The sequence below is a fragment of the Musca domestica genome, unplaced genomic scaffold (genome assembly GCF_030504385.1).
Source record: "Musca domestica strain aabys unplaced genomic scaffold, Musca_domestica.polishedcontigs.V.1.1 9, whole genome shotgun sequence".
In the NCBI taxonomy this organism is placed as follows: domain Eukaryota; kingdom Metazoa; phylum Arthropoda; class Insecta; order Diptera; family Muscidae; genus Musca; species Musca domestica.
The window spans coordinates 9,446,026-9,471,775 of NW_026712435.1; the positions used below are offsets into that span (position 1 = coordinate 9,446,026).

The following is a 25,750-nucleotide window of genomic DNA, read 5'->3' on the forward strand; positions in this document are numbered from 1 at the left end:
TGTGTCACACTTTTCAACGGAATTGTTTTAAATTTAGAATTTGAAGTTCCTGATGGGTACTACCATCTTTGACAGAAAAGTGCATATGCCCACGTATAACGGTAGATTCCTATATTCGGTATTTTGATGATTTTAGCAGTACTTTCCAACGGATTTTTTTTTAAATTGCAAATCCCTTCAAATGATGGAGGATACTCAAAGTTCGAAAAGAAACTCAGCAAATACAGTGAAAATCTAAAAATTCGGTAAATTTTAATTTTTAACTTACATTTCATGTAAACTCCTTTAACATCAATACAACCGACATATGATGCCAAAAAAATCGATTTAAGACCTTGAAATTTGCGAGTAATCTGAGATTTAGAGTTTTCCAAATAGAATAATTCTAATGACGTCACACGTCGGAAGTTAAATGGGATATTGAAAAATACATGAGAAGCAACACAGCAATTTTAAGGAAAATGTTTCTATTTTGACGTCTGACTTTATCTACTTATATCTCCTAAATTTGTACAGCTATGTCGAAGTTTGTGGTATATATGTAAGAGAAAGAAGTTCTTATTTTAGGATAAGTCCATCTCGTCTAGGTAACCCAGTCGGGCCCAAGATAACCCTTAATGAGAAATAATTCGGCAATTAATTACGAAATTTGCTTTGCCAATTTTCTTTTTAAAGTAGGAATATTTAAATTACATTTCCCGCAACTATTAATGATGAATTTCTATAAAATTATTTGTTGTACCCTCACAGCAGCCTATTCTTAAACGACCACCTGGAGAAACACTCACTTTAATTGCTAAACTTGAGCTGCAGGCAATTAATTTATTTGCCATTAACTAATAGATGAAATTTCCAATTTCAATGCTCAATGCCTGCCAATGAACCGCAAACTGTTCTCTACTTGGGTCAAAGGAAACCTAGTCCACTGACAGACATGCCATTGATGTGACAGCAGTGATGATGACGATGGCCGATAGAATAAATTAAACGCCGTTGGCATTTGGCAAGTTTAATCGGCCGGTGGGTGGTACTGATGGCAATTTCTAGCAGTGGCAAACTTATGTAAATAACGCCACTTGGATTAATGTTTACAAACCAACTTTGGGATGCTATCGATTAACCTGAAAAGAGCGTAACATTTCATAACCCGCATCATTCCAAATACTGAAGTTGGAATAGGAAAATGCGACACAGGAAAGACGTGTGGGTGGATGGGCGAGATTGTAGTGACAAGGCATCGCCACAATAGCCCGTCATCGCAGTGTCTGTTATTTCAACAAAATGACGGTTGGATGGAAATGACACGCCATCATAATGTGTACGTACGTCTGTGTCCTCCTGCTGATACAATGATGAGACACTACTGCTGATGGTATCCGATAATGGATATTCTAGTGCTCTGGTGTTTCCTTCGCCACGGCTTAATTGTCACTAGTTGGGCAGAGGCGGGCGTGGAAATTGTCTCTATTTCTCTTCTGTTCGCTAGCTCTTTGGGCGCTTAGATAATTGTTCACTATTATTATTGCTGCTCCTGCTTGTCCTCTTTTTTCATTTGGCGACAGTTTCTTTGTTTTCCTTTCGTCGTTTTCCCTTCCACCACCAGCAGCAGCTGCAGCAACAACAGCGACATCGATACCACACTTGAGTTAAGTATGTCCTCCAGTTAAGTTGATTGGTCTGGGCGTATTTCAGGCCAATTATGTAAGCACTCCAATGTCGAATAATGAATTATGAATGCAAAGTCTATATTTATGAACATATCATTTGACGTCGTGTCTCTTCCAGACACCGCCAGTCCTTCTAACAAAATGTTTCAGTGGCAGCAAAAAAATGAAATTTTGGTTATAAGGCAAGTCGTTTGCTTGAGTGTTGTCAAAGGGTTTCTGTTAGTTTCGGCGTGCCAAGCCACATGGCGGAAATGAACAAAAATTACTAATTCAATTTTAAAAGAAAATTCTTTGACAATTGCTGTCCTTTGATGTGCAAGCTTTTAGGAGCGAGTTTGTAACAAAATTGAATGTGGCGGCAAAAGTGCTGCTGGTGGTGTTGTTGGAGGTGGGTGGGACAAGTGGAACAACATGACGTTGAAAGGATGATTCTAACCCTAAGTATACATTTGCATAAATCAATAATTCGAGTGCTTCAAAAGTACTTTCAAACACAAAGGATTTTGAAATTCATTCACATTTGCTGTTTAATTACGGCTACTCATTCATGTCGGATTTTCAACACTATGTCAGCAGAACGTCATTTCGCCTTTTGTTCATTTTTAATCATTGTAGGAATGGCGTCATCCTTGGGTGTCAATTTAAAATAAAATATTCAGTGTGAATGAGAAGTTCTAATTTTTTTGACGTTTATTGGATGTAAGCCTTAGTAGTTTTGAACAACAAACAAGCGCATTTAAAGACTTTCGTAAAATTGGAAAATATTCTTTAAGAATGCTTTATTTTACTTCGATCTCTAGGACTCAATTCTTGTTTTAGTTGACTATTAAGTGAATAATATTTGTCATGAAATGTACAAAATTTACCTTATTTTATCGGAAGAATTCGAAAAAAAATATTGAACCCTTACATTTGTATAGGACCATAGTTTTAGAGATATGGTTCTGGTACAGCAGCCGTTGAATTACATCCGGAACCTCTTTTAATTGCTACTATGGAGGGCATATTAAGCCCTCGAAACATCGATATTTGGCCCAATCATTTATATATATATATTCTTGATCAGCATAAAATTTTAAGTAGATCTGGCGAAGTCTGCCTGTTGTTATCACACCTTTTTCCAATGAATTGAGATGCACACCTGTGTATTTTGTCAAAAGCTCGTAAATCGGCTATTTCGGTCCACTTTTAATATAGCCCCATATATAAAATTGTCTCTCGATATTCGGTATTTCGAAGATTTAGATTTAAATTTCTAGCAAAATGTTTTCAAATTCGTACTTAGAGTTTGTAACTGGTTTTACCTTTATATAACAGTAGCTCCTGATATTTGGTATTTGGGCAATTTAAGCTATATTTTCAAATGGAATTGGGTTCTTCCTCCCGCGGCAGATTATTGTCTATATAGGTTCACATTTTGCTATAGCTATAGATTGATTGTTTGTTTGTAATTTAAAAAATCAAAAGCAGCGTAAAAGATTTTCTGAAAATTTCCAAATTTGAAACTGACATTATAGCACCAGAATCGAAGGTACCTCCAAAAAATTTAGATTTTATATTCGCATATCTATCGACCGGTTATTGATAAAGTCTTCAAATTTGCCATTAATATTTTCGTCCGATTTCACATATTTTATGCACTAAATACGATATGTATGTCCGATTCCAATGACATTTGGAATCAGTCACGGAATTTTGTACAAAAATAAATTTGCCAAATTATATTGAAATCGGTTCAAACACGGTATGTATGTCCAATTCCAATTAAATACGGAAACAGTGACGTAATTTGGTACAAAAATAAAATTTCCAAATATACATATATTTACAACCGATTTCAGGTATTTGATGTAACAAACTCGCTATGTATCTCCAATTACAATGAATTTGGAATGTGTGACTGTATTTGGTCTACAAATAAATTCGCCAAATTTTATTGAAATCGGTTCTGATTTGGATCTAGCTCCTATATACATTTTCGGCCGATTTTGTGTATATGATGCATCAAACTTCTGTGCATGTTAACTTTCAATTAAGTTTCGAATGTGTAATGGAATTTGATCTAAAAATAAATATTGTCGAGTTATACTAAAATCGGTGCAGATTTGGATATTATTCTATTAAGAAACATAGATCCAGTCCGCCTTTGTAATGGCATTAAACTAACAGTAAAAAAAAACTATACAATTTAATTGTGACTACGATATTAAGGGAAAGTGTGTAGTTGCTGCGTCGAAAGCCTCTAATAGCAACAGAAATTCCGGTGCATGCGGACTGAATTTTCTCATCGTCAGCTGTACTTGGCATATTCACGCGTTGGTAGACCGAGCGAATTCTTTGTTCTCGCTCCTAAAGGAAAAACAAAAGCGTTAGTGTAAATAAGTTTTTATATCCTCCAACATACTATGGAGGATATATTAATTTTGTAATTCCGTTTGTAACTCCTCGAAATACTCATGTCAGACCCAACAAAGTATATATATTCTTGATCAGCGTAAAATTCTAAAAAGATTAAGCAATGTCTGTCTGTTGAAATCACACTATCTTTCGAACGAATTGATATAGAAGCCTAAAATTTTGTATACATATATATTTTGCCAGTAGGCAGGTTAAGTTCGTAAATGGGTCATGTAGGTCCACGTTATCATATAGCCCCCATACACCGGAATTGTTTCAAATTTGGCATTTGAAGTTCGTAATGGATACTACAGCCTATGACAGAAAATCAGCCATGTAGGTCCACGTTTTCATATAGCCCCCATTTACCGTACCCCCCGATATTCCGTATTTTAATGATTTTAGCGATATTATTTACCGTGATTGTCTCCAATTTCGGATGTGAAGTTCGTAATGGATACTTCAGCCCATGCCAGAAAATTGTCTGTGCAGGTCCACGTCTTCGTATAACGGTACCCCCTATATTCGGTATTTTGATGATTTTAGCTACATTATTAATAGATTTTTCTTCAAGTTTCGCATTTAAATAATGTAATAACTTATGACAAAAGTTGCCTATGCAGGTCCACGTCGTCGTATTGGCATTCGGTATTTTTGAGATTTTAACAGAAATTTTAACGGATTTTATTTTTTTTGAAAATTACCAAATTTGAACCAAATGGTGGAGGGTATTAAAAGTTCGGAACTTTTTTTTGAAAATTACCAAATTTGAACCAAATGGTGGAGGGTATTAAAAGTTCGGAACTTACAGCTTTTTTACTTGTTTAATTTCTTAAATTTGTTTAATTTTAATTTATAAAATTTATAAAGTTTATAAAATTTTGAATGCATATAGAACAAAAGAGGAGCGAAACGCACCGGGTTCAGCTAGTAGCTAGTGTATAAAAAAACACTAATTAATTTTTTATTTTGTTATACTCGACCCAGCCAAACTTAACTGCTCTTCAACTTTTTTAGTTTTAACAATTTAGTTTTAATTACATCACAATTCGATTTTCTGAAAATGCATTTAATTCCCCAGTTACATTCCTTGTTCACACATAACTTTACGGTCGTTAGTTGCATGTGCTTTTCAAACATCGATCATACAAAAAATAAATTACTATAATTAGATTCGCCAATGACCACAAACCTTAATTCTAATGTTGAATTACGATACTCCCTGTTATCAACGATATTGTATTTATAATGGCTATATCGAAACTCATTGTTAAGTATGACAAATTGCAACCATTTTCAAATAGTCCAACGTTCACTCAATTTCGGTCGGAGCAGATAATTACACTTGTCAGATATTAATGCTAAAAGAATGTACCAAAAAGTGCTGTTCTACCTTTTTTTAATGCTAACAGCCAAAGAGTGGCAATACGATTATTGCCAACAGATTGATGGTTAACTAACTGCAGTTTAATGATTGTTCTTGTTTCTTCTTCTGTTGTTGTTGTTACTGTTTCATAAGAAAATGCAATTATCTTCGACAATAACGAGAACAAGGAGAAAAAGAAGTCAAACAACAACAACAACAATAATAATAGTAATAAAAGTGATAATGGCGACAAGAACAACTTATAGACACTTTACCATAGCAGCCAACAACGGGATAAATATTCTCCCACTCCAGCAAGAATTGATACTGGGTGGACGACATTAACCCCACCCCCAACCAGAGGAAAATGTAATTATATGCCACGAAGAATTTTACAACAAAACAACCGTCAATGTTCATATGAAGCCCTATTGGAATGAACAGCAATTGAGTATTGAAATAGAACTGTGCTCATTGCAATTTCAACCCAGAAGCATCGAGTTAAAGCATCTGGCGGGTGAGAGAAAGCCAATATTAAGTTTGTAACTTTGTTTGGTAACTATTCCAAATTATTACATTCCGAATCCATTCTATGCTTATGTTTGTATGTGTTATTAATGTCAGACAAAAGTCCATTTTAAAGAAACGAGTACGAGTTAAATTATGTTAAGAAGCAAATGGACAACACGAAATCATAACACAATTTTTTTAAAATTCTAAAATGGGCGTCACTTTCTCTCGCTGTTTTGGTTACAATTTGACGTAAACTTTCATTACGCCAATGTAAGTGTCTCATATTTGTATACCCTACACCATAGTACGGAGGGTATATTAAGTTAGCCATTCCGTTGGTAACACCTGAGAATATACATTTTAGATCTCACAAAGTATGTATACTCTAGATCAGTATAAAATTCTATATCGTCGTCTTCCTGCCTGTCCGTCTGTGCAAATATTTTATCTTCTGAACAAAGTGTAGGTTGATAAAATTTTTTCTTAGATGTGTGTTAGGTATTCAGGATTTTTGATTTTGAAAATTGGCTATGTAGGTCCACATTTTGTTATAGACACTTTCTTTAGAAGCATGCGTTCTCATAATATAGAAAAAATCCTTGCATGTACAGTCCCCATATAGTCGTACCTCCACATATTCGGTATTTTGATGATTTGTGCACAGTATTCTCCGGAAATGCTTCAAATTTAGAGTTTGAATTTCCTAATGGGTGCTACATCCTATGATCGAAAATTGTGAATGCAGGTCCACGTCTTCGTATAGGTCCCAATATAAAGGTAACTCCCCATATTCGATAATTTAAGATTTCAGCAGTATTTTTTAACGGATTTTTTTTTTTCAAAATTTGCCAATTACTTCCAATTTTTTTTTGACAATTTGCCATTTTACCTTCCAAGTTCGGCCCGGCAGAATTTTCAGCTTTTTACGCGTTAGATATGAAAAATTGGCTGAAAATCTTCTCCCTGTTTTGGTTACAACCTAATGTAAACTTTCAAAATGCAGACAAACGAGTCGTATATTTTAAGCTCTGAATCCGGAATTATTTCGTAATTGTAGAAACAAAAGGAATTTTGTTACACAGCTACAAACGGAATGCAAAATTTATTAATATGGAAGAAGGCATGCAAAGTAAACAACACTTAAAATGGATATTGCCATTATACAGGGTGAGATGAAAAAACTGCAACTAATTTCAGACTGCTGTAATTTCTAAACCACACAACCGACAGCTGTTAAAATTATTCCAATGACAGCTCATTATATTGTTTACAAGTGTACAAAAGCATTTTGGTGAAAATTTTCTAGAAAAAAGTTATTCGGGATGGAATTCAAGCGTGATAGTGTGATTTCTTTATATTTGGCTGGAAAACCACAAGTGGCTATCGTTAGAGCACTCCAGTATTTAAATGTGAATAAATCTTTTGTTACTGCGATACCAGTAGCGTAGCCCGGCGTCAAGGATGTGGACGAAAAAAAAAAACAGCAACATCAGCAGAAATAGTTCGAAAAGTAAAGAAGCGACTTGATCGAAACCCGCATCGCAGTGGCCGAAAAATGGCAGCTCGTGAACTGAACATATCGCAATATTCCATTCAGCAAATGTTCAAAAATAAGCTTGGGGTACAGCCATTGAAATTCCAAAAAGTGCAAGAACTTACACCGCAACAGAAAGAAAATAAACTCAAAAGAGATAAAGAATTGCTTCGCTTGGCCGGAAGTAGTGAACTGCCGAATTTGGTTTTCTACAATGAGAAAACATTCGTTGTCCAACAGTTTGTAAACAAACAAAATGATCGTGTTTACTTACCAAAGAGGTCAGCTGAAAGTGTGCACCTTCGGTTGGTCACCAGAACTCAAGCGCCGGCCATGGTGATATTGTGGGCCCCCATAACAGCAGAGGTCGCTCCCCACTCGTATTAATCGACCGTGGCATCAGAATAAATGCCGAATATTATCGCGAAAATATTCTGGAGGGCTTATTGAAGCCTTGGGCACGCAAACATTTTGGTAGCAGACCTTGGACATTCCAACAGGACTCAGCGCCATCGCACTCAGCACGGGCCACCCAAGAATGGTTACAAAATGAGGTTCCTCGCTTCATTTCCAGTGCACAATGGCCACCAAAATCTCCGGACTATTGGACTATTGTGTCTGGAGTATTTTGGAAAGTAAGGTTGGCACTAAAGAATACCAAAATGCCGATCACCTCAAGCAAGCGCTTCATCGGGAATGGGCCCAAATACCGCAGAGCAACACTCGGGCAGCGTGTGACGGTTTTATTGGCCATTTAAGGGCCATAATTCGTGCCAAAGCTGACTAATTTGAACAAATCTAAACTTATTTTAAAATTTGATGCCATTTCCGACATTTTTTGCTTTCATTCAACAAAATTTTAAAAAAAAAATGTAAAATTTAGGGCTTTTGACTTTGTTGTAGTTTGTTTTCTGACCCTGTATGTGTCTAATGTCACAATATTAACGGGTATTGAAACATTTTCATGAATTGAAAATTCAGAATTTAAACCGAAACTTTGGAAATGGCGAAAATTTGAGGCTATATCAAATAATGAAGTTTCCGTGCAAGAAGAGTTTTTATTCTCTTAAAAACTGAACCCCAATAAATTTTATTTAGCGGAAATTTATATGCACAACCATTAAATACTTCAAATCCGAAGGTACTGTATTTCAAATTTTAACAGAAGGGCATTTTGCCTATTTAATACCAAAATATATGTAGACTTTAATTCTTCAATACTTTATGTGCTCTTAGACGAACCTTTTTAGAAGTTGCAATTGGAAAATTTGTATATATATAAAATTTGTATATAAAATTATATATATTTGTTTCGGCATTCAAAATGCTTGCATGAAATGAAAATAATTTGTGAACCATTTTATAATTATGGTCTGTAGAACGACTGCAAAATCAGAAAAAAACATGTTTGGACCGTTTAATATCCTAGTTATTAGAGATCACAAATACTGTCGACCTCGTCCCCTGTTCTATAGACGATCCGACATGTGGTTTGATTAAAATGTTTAATGGCTCATGAAGATATGACCATTCGTATGCCAAATGGAGGTCTAGGGCCAATGTTTTGAGGTGTTACAAATCTCTGAACCAAGACAAACATTTAATGCCATCTCCACATACCAAAGCGTTTCCAAGGGGTTGTAGTTGTAAATATATTTTCGTACACATATCAAAATTGCCAACATAATTTCTGTACATAAAGCTTTCATCCTAGCAGATGACATTTTTAAGCCGTAACAATGCAGTGAACTATGCCTGTTAGAATTCGTTTGTTACATTCAACCACAAAATGGTAATGTAATAATTGTGGTTAAAGATGTCAGTCATACTGTCATTAGAATAACAATAATTGTATGTAAATACATTGTACAATGCGACAAACTTCAACGTTATGTTCTAATTTTGTGGCCCCAACAGAAACAGAAAATGATTATACATTTTAAATGTGTACTACAAAGCAAAAGCAATACAAAAACTAGGTTGTACAATGGCTTGTGCATTTTGGACCATTTGCAAAAAGCAATGCAGAACATGTGTGGATGGAACTGGCTATTTTTACGCATTGTAAATAAGTCTTAGTATGTATAAATACATAATTTTGAAATGAGTTTTAGTATGGATAAATTTTAAGTGGAATTTCTTTTTTAGAAAGAGAGAGAGAGAGAGAGAGAGAGAGAGAGAGAGAGAGAGAGAGTAAGACATTTCTAACATCTTTTTATACCCTCCAACATACTATGGAGAGTATATAAACTTTGTCATTCCGTTTGTAACTTCTCGAAATACTCATGTCAGACCCAACAAAGTGTATATATTCTTGATCAGCGTAAAATTCTAAGTCGATTTAGCCATGTCCGTCTGTCTGTCTGTTCGTCTGTCTATTGTAATCACGCTATCTTTCGAACGAATTGAGATAGAAGGCTAAAATTTTGCACAAGTGTTTATTTTTCCATATCCCATTTCGCGATATTCGGTATTTTGATGATTTTAGCGTAATTATTTAACGGAATTGTTTCAAATTACGTATTTATAGTTCGTAATGGAAACTACGGTCTGTGACAGAAAATTGTCTATGCAGGTCCAGGTCTTCGTATAGGCCCCATATATCAATACCTCCCTATATTCGGTATTTTGACGAGTTTAGGTACAATACCCACCGAAATTGTTTGAGATGTGTATTTGAAATTCATAATGGATGCTACAGCCTGTGACAGAAAATTGTCAATGTTGGTCCAGGTCTTCACTCAGCTCCGATATAACGGTACCTCCTTATATACGAGTTTTTGATGATTTTATCTTCATTATTCACCGTTTATTTCAAGTTTCGAAGTTGAATTTGTATACAAACAATGCCTATGAAGATCCACGTCGTATAGACCCCAACATAACGGCTATTTTCGGTATTTTTAAAATTTTAACAGAATTTTTAAAGGATTTTATTTTGTGAAAATTCCCAAATTCGTTCCAAATGGTGGAGGGTATTCAAATTTCAGATCGGCCGAATTTACTACTTTTTAAATTATTTTTTTATTGTTGAAGATTCATTCAGTTGATTGTTTAAGTCTGGTAATTCCAGTAAAATTTTTAATTTTTAGTAAAAACCTAGCTGAACCCGGTGCGCTTCGCTACACCTTTTGATTTTATATGCATTCAAAATTTTATATATGATTTAAAAAAATGTAAAAATTAAAAAATGTAATTATTACAAAACATTAATGCGTAAACAAATAGCTCGGTCCACCAACGCGTGAACATGCCAGGAACTGCTGACCATGGCAAACTTAGTCCGCATACACGAAGGATTTGTCTTCGGCGTGCAGAAATCTGCAATCTTCTGAAGTTGAGTGGTATTTCTGTTGCAATTAGAGAAAGAAAAGAAAGTTGCTACCTCGACATACTTCCCCGTAATAATGGTATTCTCAATTAAATTGTTGTGTAGCTTTTTACTAGTAGCCTAACACCACGGCCAAGGCATTGTAGGTCAATGCTGTTTAATAAAATCGTATCCCAGTCTGAATCGATTTCAATATAATTGGACAAAATGTATTTTTTCACCAAATTCCGTAACACCTTTCATATTTCATTAAAATTAAAATTGGAGGTCCATCAAATATGTAAAATCGGCCGAGAATATGCATGGGTGCTATATCCAAATGTTAACCGATTTCTAATTAATTTAACAAATTTGTTATTGTAATCAAATTTCGCCACACATTCTAAATTTCATTGGAATCGGACATACATATCGTGTTTGATACCTAACATACATCAGATCGGCCGAAAAATATATATGGGAGATATCCCAAACTTTAACCGATTTCAATATAATTTGGCAAATTTATTTTTGTATCAAATTTAGTCACTCATGCCGAATTTCATTGGAATCGGACATACGTATCGTTTTTGGTGCATCGAATATATGAGATCGGCCGAAAATATATATGGGACAGATATCAATATAATTTGACAGATATCAATATAATTTGACAAATATATTTTCTAATCCAATCCCGTCACACATTTCAAATTTTGTTGGAATCGAACATATATAGCGTTTTTGGGGCATCAACAACATGAAATCGGCTGAAAATATATATGGGAGCTACATCCAAATCTGAACCTATTTCAATATAATTTGGCAGATATGTTTTCTGACCAAATCCCGTCACTCGTTCCAAATTTTATCAATCTATCAACAGATATCTGCATAAAAATTTTAAATTTTTGGGAGATACCTCCGATTTTGATGCTATAACTCCAGTTCCAAGTGGAATTTCAAAAATGTATATAGCCTATGTTACTCTTAGGCAATGTTGTAGTATAATTGGAAATTTTCAGGAAAATCTGTGCAGCGGTTTTTGAGTCCATAAATTACAAACAAACAAACATTTTCCTCTTTTATAGATATCGAAGATGTCAAAAACCCACTATTTGTTTAATTTTATTTACTGAACTTTTGCGGAAAAAAAGAATAGAAAAGAGAGAGATTCCAACAAATATTTTCAAAATTTTAAGTAGGTAGACACATTTACTAATGGAAAATAGTTTTATAACGTGCTTATCTTATCTTATCCGATCTACTAAATTGAACATTGGAGACTGATTTTCGTAAATATATAATTTAAGTTTACACAATTTACAAAGATATTGTAAACATCTTGTTTTGATTTTTTTTTTTTTGAAAAATCGAAGTGATTTTAAATTTTAATTCAGTTTTCTTAAACTTACCACAATAATTCTTAAACATGTGTATTTATTTATATATGTACATGAATCCACTCATGTATAAACGTACCTGGAAAAATAAAAAAAGTTTTAATAATAAAAGTTTTAATAACGTTTTTGTTGTTTGTTACTTGCATTTGCAAAAAAGTGTTTTTGATTAAAAATACTTTATTTATCAAATGTTTACATCATTAAGGACAAGTGAGATAAGTATGTAATTTATCCGTGGATATGCACATATGCACGTAATTTATCCGTGGTTTAAGACTTCAGTCATACATTTCCAACCAGATCAAGATAGTTAAGAAGAAAATGACATATTCCCCCTAAGTCTAGTTTGCACATTATGTTAGAACCCATGTAGAGTAACTTTCTCCGCATTTCTCCTAAGCATTTTCATCCTGAATTCCATCGAAAAATCCCCTGGACTAATGACAAGCAAAATTATTGCACCTCTTAGTAAAACAGGGTGAATATCGTTTAGTACGTTCAAAATGACGGTATTTGAACCCCAGGTCTCTTTGGACGAAAGCAGGCTGTTTCACACCATAACTATTTAAAGCACTATCCGGTTTCGTTTATATTTGATATATCGTTATATTATTATCAAACTTAGATCGAGTTCGAAATTTGCAATATCAGTAAACTCGTTCTGGCAACTCCCCCACAAAAAGTCAATTTTTAAAGAAAATTGATTAAAAAGGAATGAATTAACAAAATCATAAAAAGAGAAAAGATCATTCGATTTTTTTAAACCTTTCAAACACTTGTATCGGAGCTGCGTCAGATGTACAGACGGACAATATTGGATCACTCCTAATAAAGTGAACAAATATTAAATAACCGATTCTCTTTAAATTTCGCACATCCTATTATTCTCATATCAATATTATAAATCTCAATATTTTTCCCACCAGTAGATATAATATGAATATTGAATGTATCGGTCTACTTTTTCTGTTACCTTCCCCCAAAACCAGTCGAAATTTTAAATAATTATGCCCCTCATAAAATAAACAATAAATGCCTATAGTTATCGTTTTTTTCGAACATAGTTTCAAACCTAAAATGACGTAGAATATAAATAGTGATTCGGATACTTATTTCTTTGCCAACTCGAAAAAAAATATTTTTGGGTTTCTGTTCTGTTGTTTACTCAAATGGAAATTCGCCAAAGAAAAATTATTTTTCTTACAAATGGAGTTCTGCAAGACACCAATGTATCTCCTATGCCAAATTCAATCCTCAAAATGTTGAACAAAATTAGCAAAATCACTATCTATAACCAAAATTTAAATGTTGGGTACACGTTTTCTCACGAAATCACAAAACAAAGTAATATCCGTACTTATTTGTTTTAAGATATGTTTTTATTCATATTTGTAGTCTATCGAAAAAAATGCAATCATATATGTACGTATATGTATACAGTTGTGAAAACCTAAAATATTAAATTTCATGGCGATCGGATAACATTAACACGTACCTCCTGAGATAATTTTATTTCTTTATCTATATGGGGCCAAGGTTGGAAATCTATATGCCTGAATTTATGGTACAATCGATAATAAAATAGAAGTATATGGTTGTAACTACAAAATCAATCCCACACTTTACTTTACCATTATTGGATCAGATTTATATAAAATTCCCCTATATATTCTTATATAGGCGGCACGTGTTAATGTTATCCGATCGCCATATAATTTCATATATATATATATATATATATATATATATATATATATATATATATATATATATATTGTTTTTTTTTTTTTTTTTTTTTTTTTTGGACACCCTAGTATACATATTTATGCTTATGTCAATATTTCATGATACATTAAATCGCTTTTGCATGGATAAGGGTACAACCCGATTTCATATTTATATAACCATCGTATGATTCAAGCTATTTTTGGGGTCTTAGTCCCTTAGTCCTTTGGCCCTTATTTGGCATCTTTGTATCTAAGGGGGTAGAGAACCTCTTCGCATAAAATTTGAAATTTTCAGAGTAGGGCCCATATTGGTCTTGACCACATTCATCAATTGATTTGACTAAAAAATTGTGTTTATGCTACCGTGGGGATTGCTACATAGGAATTTATTTAAGTAGAGTCCCCACATTGGAGTATCCCCAAGTCCACTTTCACATCTTTTGTGTGGTCAGAAAAGAAAATTTTGTATTCTATTGAATTTGTAACCCCCAAGAGAATATTGTTTGCGAACGTAGATTTGGAATGTACATCTATATGAAATAAATTGTGAAAACATGAACAAATAAGAAATATAAGAAAGTAGCACGGGACCGAATACTTATTGAAACGTCATTGAACTATACTATGATGAAAAATGTGGACTTTATGTGGTATCCAACTTACAATTTAAATGGCAAATAAAATGAATACCTATCTTACGGTAATGGATGTAAAATAGCTATATTTTTGATTTGGCCTCTATTTGTCATCTTGGATTATAAGGGGTTGAAGAAAGTTTTCAATGTAGGTCCATGTTTCGGAGTAATGCCCATACCTTCTGATTTTACCTTATCTCAAAGGATTTGGCTAAAAATGTGTATTTCAACATATTCCCAAATTTTAGAATTTTCTCCATGCAATAGTACCCCTCAAGTTCACCTTTTGGCGGACAAACAAACCGACATGGTTAGGGGGACTTATGAGGACTCTAATGCACAATCTAAGGTGCTAATGGGTTTAAAGAAGTAATTAACTTTGGCTATTCTTAAATCATTCAGCCCTCAATTATGAGGTGTACAAAATACAGTAAATTCCCAATTACTTCTCATTTGACTGGAAAATTTTGCTACGATTTTTACCATTCTAAAAATTAATTTGATTCCTTACATGGGGATAAGATTGATATATACTTTTTAATAGATTTGTTTAGCACAGCCACACATTTGAAGCACACGGTTTAAATATTGAAGCCCACGGCTTTTATATGGGTACAGATATTTTAAAACACTTTTAATCGACCAGTACGTGAACACTTATCAGTCATATCTGTGAATAATTATGCTTTTAAAAATATGCATAATAGACCAAAACTACGGGCCGGCAACGCGGACCGGGCCAGCTAGTTATTTCTTAAACAAAATACTACCCTTAGCAAAGCGTATGATTGTGTGTTCACACTTAAGACCTTCAACATGTTTGTAAACCCCTTAGAAACGGTGTCATTCTTATGAGCTTGTTCTAGCGTTCTTTGACCAACAGTTACACTTTTCTACTCCAAATATTCTTACTATTGATAATTGTCAGAAGCCATTTGAAACTGTTGGTTTGTATAACCATTACATGTCCGTATGAAATTGCCAACATTTCTCACGTTACTCAAGCTAGATCGTATATTTTTGTTCGAAATATTACTGATTTGTCCCATTTACAATTTGACAAAATTATTTTTCTTCCAGATCTTTGGGTGAAAGAAAACGGTAGCACCTACAATACATATTTACGTCAACTGTGCACAAAGTTTTAAATATTTTTAAAAATGTCAATAGTTGAAATGTATATACTCCTGGTTTTCAATAGTCCGCAACAAATTACAATTGCTTAATTTCTGAGACACATGTATATAAATATATGAACTTGTATCTATTGTTTTCCCTGTACCTCAAATACATTTGTTATTTTGTCATGTTTGTGTGACAACAAATACTAGACCCAAATAAATTTGGCAAAACCAAAAAATTATCCAATGGCATTAACCACTTAACTGAACAAATGTTTCGAATATGTGTGCCAGAATTTGACATAGAAAATGTGTAAGACATTAAAGTGAGCAAGACGATAATTGTTTTGCTAAATATGTATATATTTTAAATATATAATGTATATATTTTAGATATAAATATATTTAAAATAAATGGAAGTAGATATAAATTGTTTTATACATCTTTTTGGAGCCATATGCAAAATGACTATTGTGCAATGCTCGGAGGGAGTATCCCATTTGGGCTGAAATTGGTACATTGTAATATTTTTATTATATATATACAACTTTTATACCAATTGTGCATCGAATGCAAATGCTTATATTGGGTGTACCAAAAAGTAATGTGCTATTTTAGTCCATTTATTTTTGAAGGTTTTCAACAAAAGTTACACTTTTGAATAATAATCTTCATTTTCATCTTGATTTTCTACAAATCGAGCACATCACATAATTTTTGTCCATATTAATGCGAAAAGGAAAAATATTAGTGCAGAGTGTTCAAAATTATACCGTATTGGTTGGTAAAAATATTGCTATATACGATGTTTGAAGAGAACCACTAACTTGATGCGCTTTATAAGGGTAAGAATTTTTAAACCGATATTCGCAATACTTATATCTTGTGCTGGTAGGAAATAAGGATGTGCAAACTTTGAAAATAATCGGATGTTCATTTCGCATTTTATGATCGTCATGATTATTCAAAATATATAACCGTTGTGATTGAGTTGCCCGAAGAAGTGGTTCGTTCTACCCCATCTTCATACCAGACCTAGAGTTGGTAGATATAGGGTGAGATAGAAAAGCTGCAACAAAGTCAAACGCCATATATTTACATTTAATTTTATTGAATGAAAGCAAAAAATGTCAAAAATAACATCAAATTTTAGAATAAGTTTAGATTTGTTCGAATCGGTCACCCTTGGCACGAATCATTTCCTTCAAACGGCCACTGAAACCGTCACACACTACCCAAATGTTGCTCTGAGGTATTTTGGCCCATTTCCGGCGAAGCGCTTGCTTTGAGTCGATTTTCTTTCTGTTGCGGTTTAAGTTCTTGTACTTTTTTGAATTTCGGGCTTTACCCCGAGCTCAATTTTCAATATTAACCGAATGGAATATTGCGATATGTTCAGATCACGAGCAATTTTTCGGCCACTGCGACGTGGGTTTCGATCAAGTCGCTTCTTTAATTTACCAACCATTTCTGCTGATGTTGCTGTTTTCTTCCGCCCACTTCCCTGACGCTACCAGTATCACGGTAACGAGCGATGGTACGAGACACAAAAGATTTATTCACAAATAAATGCCGGAGTGCTCTAACGATAGCCACTTGTGGTTTTCCAGCCGAATATAAAGAAATCAGACCATGGAAAATTGTCACCAAAATGCTTTTGTACGCTTGTAAACAATAAAATGAGCTGTCACTGGAATAATTTTAACAGCTGTCGTACGAGTGGCTTAGAAATGACAGCAATCGGAAGTTGTTGCAGTTTTTTCATCTCAACCTGTATATTGATAAGGGTTGTGATTTTTAGGTAATGGAGTGATTTGGGCGATATTGTCCATTTTCATACTTGACCTAGAACTAATGCAGATATTACTATTTGCAAAGTTTGAACAACATCGGAAGATCCTTTCTTTGTAAATTATTTTCTATGAAAATTTTGACCCTTCGTGGATCTGACCTCCAGAAGGATTAGACCGATATTTCCTTTTTCCTAACTCGATCTAAATTTGATAATAACAATACAATGTACTAAGTTTGAACCTATTCGGATACTCCCTTCGAGAGTTATCGTGCGCATCAGCCAGACAGACGGACACCGATAGATCGACTCCATATGTCCATATTTGAAATTCATAATGGATGCTACAGCCTGTGACAGAAAATTGTCAATGTTGGTCCAGGTCTTCACTCAGCTCCGATATAACGGTACCTCCTTATATACGAGTTTTTGATGATTTTATCTTCATTATTCACCGTTTATTTCAAGTTTCGAAGTTGAATTTGTATACAAACAATGCCTATGAAGATCCACGTCGTATAGACCCCAACATAACGGCTATTTTCGGTATTTTTAAAATTTTAACAGAATTTTTAAAGGATTTTATTTTGTGAAAATTCCCAAATTCGTTCCAAATGGTGGAGGGTATTCAAATTTCAGATCGGCCGAATTTACTACTTTTTAAATTATTTTTTTATTGTTGAAGATTCATTCAGTTGATTGCTTAAGTCTGGTAATTCCAGTAAAATTTTTAATTTTTAGTAAAAACCTAGCTGAACCCGGTGCGCTTCGCTACACCTTTTGATTTTATATGCATTCAAAATTTTATATATGATTTAAAAAAATGTAAAAATTAAAAAATGTAATTATTACAAAACATTAATGCGTAAACAAATAGCTCGGTCCACCAACGCGTGAACATGCCAGGAACTGCTGACCATGGCAAACTTAGTCCGCATACACGAAGGATTTGTCTTCGGCGTGCAGAAATCTGCAATCTTCTGAAGTTGAGTGGTATTTCTGTTGCAATTAGAGAAAGAAAAGAAAGTTGCTACCTCGACATACTTCCCCGTAATAATGGTATTCTCAATTAAATTGTTGTGTAGCTTTTTACTAGTAGCCTAACACCACGGCCAAGGCATTGTAGGTCAATGCTGTTTAATAAAATCGTATCCCAGTCTGAATCGATTTCAATATAATTGGACAAAATGTATTTTTTCACCAAATTCCGTAACACCTTTCATATTTCATTAAAATTAAAATTGGAGGTCCATCAAATATGTAAAATCGGCCGAGAATATGCATGGGTGCTATATCCAAATGTTAACCGATTTCTAATTAATTTAACAAATTTGTTATTGTAATCAAATTTCGCCACACATTCTAAATTTCATTGGAATCGGACATACATATCGTGTTTGATACCTAACATACATCAGATCGGCCGAAAAATATATATGGGAGATATCCCAAACTTTAACCGATTTCAATATAATTTGGCAAATTTATTTTTGTATCAAATTTAGTCACTCATGCCGAATTTCATTGGAATCGGACATACGTATCGTTTTTGGTGCATCGAATATATGAGATCGGCCGAAAATATATATGGGACAGATATCAATATAATTTGACAGATATCAATATAATTTGACAAATATATTTTCTAATCCAATCCCGTCACACATTTCAAATTTTGTTGGAATCGAACATATATAGCGTTTTTGGGGCATCAACAACATGAAATCGGCTGAAAATATATATGGGAGCTACATCCAAATCTGAACCTATTTCAATATAATTTGGCAGATATGTTTTCTGACCAAATCCCGTCACTCGTTCCAAATTTTATCAATCTATCAACAGATATCTGCATAAAAATTTTAAATTTTTGGGAGATACCTCCGATTTTGATGCTATAACTCCAGTTCCAAGTGGAATTTCAAAAATGTATATAGCCTATGTTACTCTTAGGCAATGTTGTAGTATAATTGGAAATTTTCAGGAAAATCTGTGCAGCGGTTTTTGAGTCCATAAATTACAAACAAACAAACATTTTCCTCTTTTATAGATATCGAAGATGTCAAAAACCCACTATTTGTTTAATTTTATTTACTGAACTTTTGCGGAAAAAAAGAATAGAAAAGAGAGAGATTCCAACAAATATTTTCAAAATTTTAAGTAGGTAGACACATTTACTAATGGAAAATAGTTTTATAACGTGCTTATCTTATCTTATCCGATCTACTAAATTGAACATTGGAGACTGATTTTCGTAAATATATAATTTAAGTTTACATAATTTACAAAGATATTGTAAACATCTTGTTTTGATTTTTTTTTTTTTTTTGAAAAATCGAAGTGATTTTAAATTTTAATTCAGTTTTCTTAAACTTACCACAATAATTCTTAAACATGTGTATTTATTTATATATGTACATGAATCCACTCATGTATAAACGTACCTGGAAAAATAAAAAAAGTTTTAATAATAAAAGTTTTAATAACGTTTTTGTTGTTTGTTACTTGCATTTGCAAAAAAGTGTTTTTGATTAAAAATACTTTATTTATCAAATGTTTACATCATTAAGGACAAGTGAGATAAGTATGTAATTTATCCGTGGATATGCACATATGCACGTAATTTATCCGTGGTTTAAGACTTCAGTCATACATTTCCAACCAGATCAAGATAGTTAAGAAGAAAATGACATATTCCCCCTAAGTCTAGTTTGCACATTATGTTAGAACCCATGTAGAGTAACTTTCTCCGCATTTCTCCTAAGCATTTTCATCCTGAATTCCATCGAAAAATCCCCTGGACTAATGACAAGCAAAATTATTGCACCTCTTAGTAAAACAGGGTGAATATCGTTTAGTACGTTCAAAATGACGGTATTTGAACCCCAGGTCTCTTTGGACGAAAGCAGGCTGTTTCACACCATAACTATTTAAAGCACTATCCGGTTTCGTTTATATTTGATATATCGTTATATTATTATCAAACTTAGATCGAGTTCGAAATTTGCAATATCAGTAAACTCGTTCTGGCAACTCCCCCACAAAAAGTCAATTTTTAAAGAAAATTGATTAAAAAGGAATGAATTAACAAAATCATAAAAAGAGAAAAGATCATTCGATTTTTTTAAACCTTTCAAACACTTGTATCGGAGCTGCGTCAGATGTACAGACGGACAATATTGGATCACTCCTAATAAAGTGAACAAATATTAAATAACCGATTCTCTTTAAATTTCGCACATCCTATTATTCTCATATCAATATTATAAATCTCAATATTTTTCCCACCAGTAGATATAATATGAATATTGAATGTATCGGTCTACTTTTTCTGTTACCTTCCCCCAAAACCAGTCGAAATTTTAAATAATTATGCCCCTCATAAAATAAACAATAAATGCCTATAGTTATCGTTTTTTTCGAACATAGTTTCAAACCTAAAATGACGTAGAATATAAATAGTGATTCGGATACTTATTTCTTTGCCAACTCGAAAAAAAATATTTTTGGGTTTCTGTTCTGTTGTTTACTCAAATGGAAATTCGCCAAAGAAAAATTATTTTTCTTACAAATGGAGTTCTGCAAGACACCAATGTATCTCCTATGCCAAATTCAATCCTCAAAATGTTGAACAAAATTAGCAAAATCACTATCTATAACCAAAATTTAAATGTTGGGTACACGTTTTCTCACGAAATCACAAAACAAAGTAATATCCGTACTTATTTGTTTTAAGATATGTTTTTATTCATATTTGTAGTCTATCGAAAAAAAATGCAATCATATATGTACGTATATGTATACAGTTGTGAAAACCTAAAATATTAAATTTCATGGCGATCGGATAACATTAACACGTACCTCCTGAGATAATTTTATTTCTTTATCTATATGGGGCCAAGGTTGGAAATCTATATGCCTGAATTTATGGTACAATCGATAATAAAATAGAAGTATATGGTTGTAACTACAAAATCAATCCCACACTTTACTTTACCATTATTGGATCAGATTTATATAAAATTCCCCTATATATTCTTATATAGGCGGCACGTGTTAATGTTATCCGATCGCCATATAATTTCATATATATATATATATATATATATATATATATATATATATATTGTTTTTTTTTTTTTTTTTTTTTTTTTTTGGACACCCTAGTATACATATTTATGCTTATGTCAATATTTCATGATACATTAAATCGCTTTTGCATGGATAAGGGTACAACCCGATTTCATATTTATATAACCATCGTATGATTCAAGCTATTTTTGGGGTCTTAGTCCCTTAGTCCTTTGGCCCTTATTTGGCATCTTTGTATCTAAGGGGGTAGAGAACCTCTTCGCATAAAATTTGAAATTTTCAGAGTAGGGCCCATATTGGTCTTGACCACATTCATCAATTGATTTGACTAAAAAATTGTGTTTATGCTACCGTGGGGATTGCTACATAGGAATTTATTTAAGTAGAGTCCCCACATTGGAGTATCCCCAAGTCCACTTTCACATCTTTTGTGTGGTCAGAAAAGAAAATTTTGTATTCTATTGAATTTGTAACCCCCAAGAGAATATTGTTTGCGAACGTAGATTTGGAATGTACATCTATATGAAATAAATTGTGAAAACATGAACAAATAAGAAATATAAGAAAGTAGCACGGGACCGAATACTTATTGAAACGTCATTGAACTATACTATGATGAAAAATGTGGACTTTATGTGGTATCCAACTTACAATTTAAATGGCAAATAAAATGAATACCTATCTTACGGTAATGGATGTAAAATAGCTATATTTTTGATTTGGCCTCTATTTGTCATCTTGGATTATAAGGGGTTGAAGAAAGTTTTCAATGTAGGTCCATGTTTCGGAGTAATGCCCATACCTTCTGATTTTACCTTATCTCAAAGGATTTGGCTAAAAATGTGTATTTCAACATATTCCCAAATTTTAGAATTTTCTCCATGCAATAGTACCCCTCAAGTTCACCTTTTGGCGGACAAACAAACCGACATGGTTAGGGGGACTTATGAGGACTCTAATGCACAATCTAAGGTGCTAATGGGTTTAAAGAAGTAATTAACTTTGGCTATTCTTAAATCATTCAGCCCTCAATTATGAGGTGTACAAAATACAGTAAATTCCCAATTACTTCTCATTTGACTGGAAAATTTTGCTACGATTTTTACCATTCTAAAAATTAATTTGATTCCTTACATGGGGATAAGATTGATATATACTTTTTAATAGATTTGTTTAGCACAGCCACACATTTGAAGCACACGGTTTAAATATTGAAGCCCACGGCTTTTATATGGGTACAGATATTTTAAAACACTTTTAATCGACCAGTACGTGAACACTTATCAGTCATATCTGTGAATAATTATGCTTTTAAAAATATGCATAATAGACCAAAACTACGGGCCGGCAACGCGGACCGGGCCAGCTAGTTATTTCTTAAACAAAATACTACCCTTAGCAAAGCGTATGATTGTGTGTTCACACTTAAGACCTTCAACATGTTTGTAAACCCCTTAGAAACGGTGTCATTCTTATGAGCTTGTTCTAGCGTTCTTTGACCAACAGTTACACTTTTCTACTCCAAATATTCTTACTATTGATAATTGTCAGAAGCCATTTGAAACTGTTGGTTTGTATAACCATTACATGTCCGTATGAAATTGCCAACATTTCTCACGTTACTCAAGCTAGATCGTATATTTTTGTTCGAAATATTACTGATTTGTCCCATTTACAATTTGACAAAATTATTTTTCTTCCAGATCTTTGGGTGAAAGAAAACGGTAGCACCTACAATACATATTTACGTCAACTGTGCACAAAGTTTTAAATATTTTTAAAAATGTCAATAGTTGAAATGTATATACTCCTGGTTTTCAATAGTCCGCAACAAATTACAATTGCTTAATTTCTGAGACACATGTATATAAATATATGAACTTGTATCTATTGTTTTCCCTGTACCTCAAATACATTTGTTATTTTGTCATGTTTGTGTGACAACAAATACTAGACCCAAATAAATTTGGCAAAACCAAAAAATTATCCAATGGCATTAACCACTTAACTGAACAAATGTTTCGAATATGTGTGCCAGAATTTGACATAGAAAATGTGTAAGACATTAAAGTGAGCAAGACGATAATTGTTTTGCTAAATATGTATATATTTTAAATATATAATGTATATATTTTAGATATAAATATATTTAAAATAAATGGAAGTAGATATAAATTGTTTTATACATCTTTTTGGAGCCATATGCAAAATGACTATTGTGCAATGCTCGGAGGGAGTATCCCATTTGGGCTGAAATTGGTACATTGTAATATTTTTATTATATATATACAACTTTTATACCAATTGTGCATCGAATGCAAATGCTTATATTGGGTGTACCAAAAAGTAATGTGCTATTTTAGTCCATTTATTTTTGAAGGTTTTCAACAAAAGTTACACTTTTGAATAATAATCTTCATTTTCATCTTGATTTTCTACAAATCGAGCACATCACATAATTTTTGTCCATATTAATGCGAAAAGGAAAAATATTAGTGCAGAGTGTTCAAAATTATACCGTATTGGTTGGTAAAAATATTGCTATATACGATGTTTGAAGAGAACCACTAACTTGATGCGCTTTATAAGGGTAAGAATTTTTAAACCGATATTCGCAATACTTATATCTTGTGCTGGTAGGAAATAAGGATGTGCAAACTTTGAAAATAATCGGATGTTCATTTCGCATTTTATGATCGTCATGATTATTCAAAATATATAACCGTTGTGATTGAGTTGCCCGAAGAAGTGGTTCGTTCTACCCCATCTTCATACCAGACCTAGAGTTGGTAGATATAGGGTGAGATAGAAAAGCTGCAACAAAGTCAAACGCCATATATTTACATTTAATTTTATTGAATGAAAGCAAAAAATGTCAAAAATAACATCAAATTTTAGAATAAGTTTAGATTTGTTCGAATCGGTCACCCTTGGCACGAATCATTTCCTTCAAACGGCCACTGAAACCGTCACACACTACCCAAATGTTGCTCTGAGGTATTTTGGCCCATTTCCGGCGAAGCGCTTGCTTTGAGTCGATTTTCTTTCTGTTGCGGTTTAAGTTCTTGTACTTTTTTGAATTTCGGGCTTTACCCCGAGCTCAATTTTCAATATTAACCGAATGGAATATTGCGATATGTTCAGATCACGAGCAATTTTTCGGCCACTGCGACGTGGGTTTCGATCAAGTCGCTTCTTTAATTTACCAACCATTTCTGCTGATGTTGCTGTTTTCTTCCGCCCACTTCCCTGACGCTACCAGTATCACGGTAACGAGCGATGGTACGAGACACAAAAGATTTATTCACAAATAAATGCCGGAGTGCTCTAACGATAGCCACTTGTGGTTTTCCAGCCGAATATAAAGAAATCAGACCATGGAAAATTGTCACCAAAATGCTTTTGTACGCTTGTAAACAATAAAATGAGCTGTCACTGGAATAATTTTAACAGCTGTCGTACGAGTGGCTTAGAAATGACAGCAATCGGAAGTTGTTGCAGTTTTTTCATCTCAACCTGTATATTGATAAGGGTTGTGATTTTTAGGTAATGGAGTGATTTGGGCGATATTGTCCATTTTCATACTTGACCTAGAACTAATGCAGATATTACTATTTGCAAAGTTTGAACAACATCGGAAGATCCTTTCTTTGTAAATTATTTTCTATGAAAATTTTGACCCTTCGTGGATCTGACCTCCAGAAGGATTAGACCGATATTTCCTTTTTCCTAACTCGATCTAAATTTGATAATAACAATACAATGTACTAAGTTTGAACCTATTCGGATACTCCCTTCGAGAGTTATCGTGCGCATCAGCCAGACAGACGGACACCGATAGATCGACTCCATATGTCCCGGAACGGATTTCGTTCAAAAAGACTTGGAGTCTAAAACCGTTATTTCAATGAGGCGCATTTTTGCGGTATCAAATGATATATACCCCTTGTATCCATATGGCTGAGGGTATAACCATTGATTTCCAATAAGGTATAACCTCTGAATTTTTATACCCTACACCACATAGTGGTAAGGGTATTATGTCTTTGTGCATTTGTTTGTAACAGGCAAAAGGAAACGAAATAGACCCATAGTTCCTTTTGATGATCTGCATAGAATCACATTCTGAGTCGATTTATGCATGTCCGTCCGTCTGTCCGTCCGTCTGTCCGTCCGTCTGTCCGTCCGTCTG

General features: G+C 33.5%; 1 protein-coding gene across 7 annotated transcripts in view; it reads right to left on the reverse strand.

The window, feature by feature from the left end:
- LOC101900306 (potassium voltage-gated channel protein Shab) overlaps nucleotides 1-25,750 on the reverse strand; it is a 270,640-nt gene that overhangs the window by 201,916 nt on the left and 42,974 nt on the right. Inside the window, exon 1 of one of the 7 annotated variants that reach the window (XM_059131688.1) lies at nucleotides 12,203-12,241. The exons of the other annotated variants lie outside the window; for them this stretch is intronic. The gene's annotated coding sequence lies outside the window, so the exon portion shown is untranslated. Of the gene's footprint in view, nucleotides 1-12,202; nucleotides 12,242-25,750 lie in introns of those variants that run through there. 7 annotated transcript variants of the gene reach the window in all.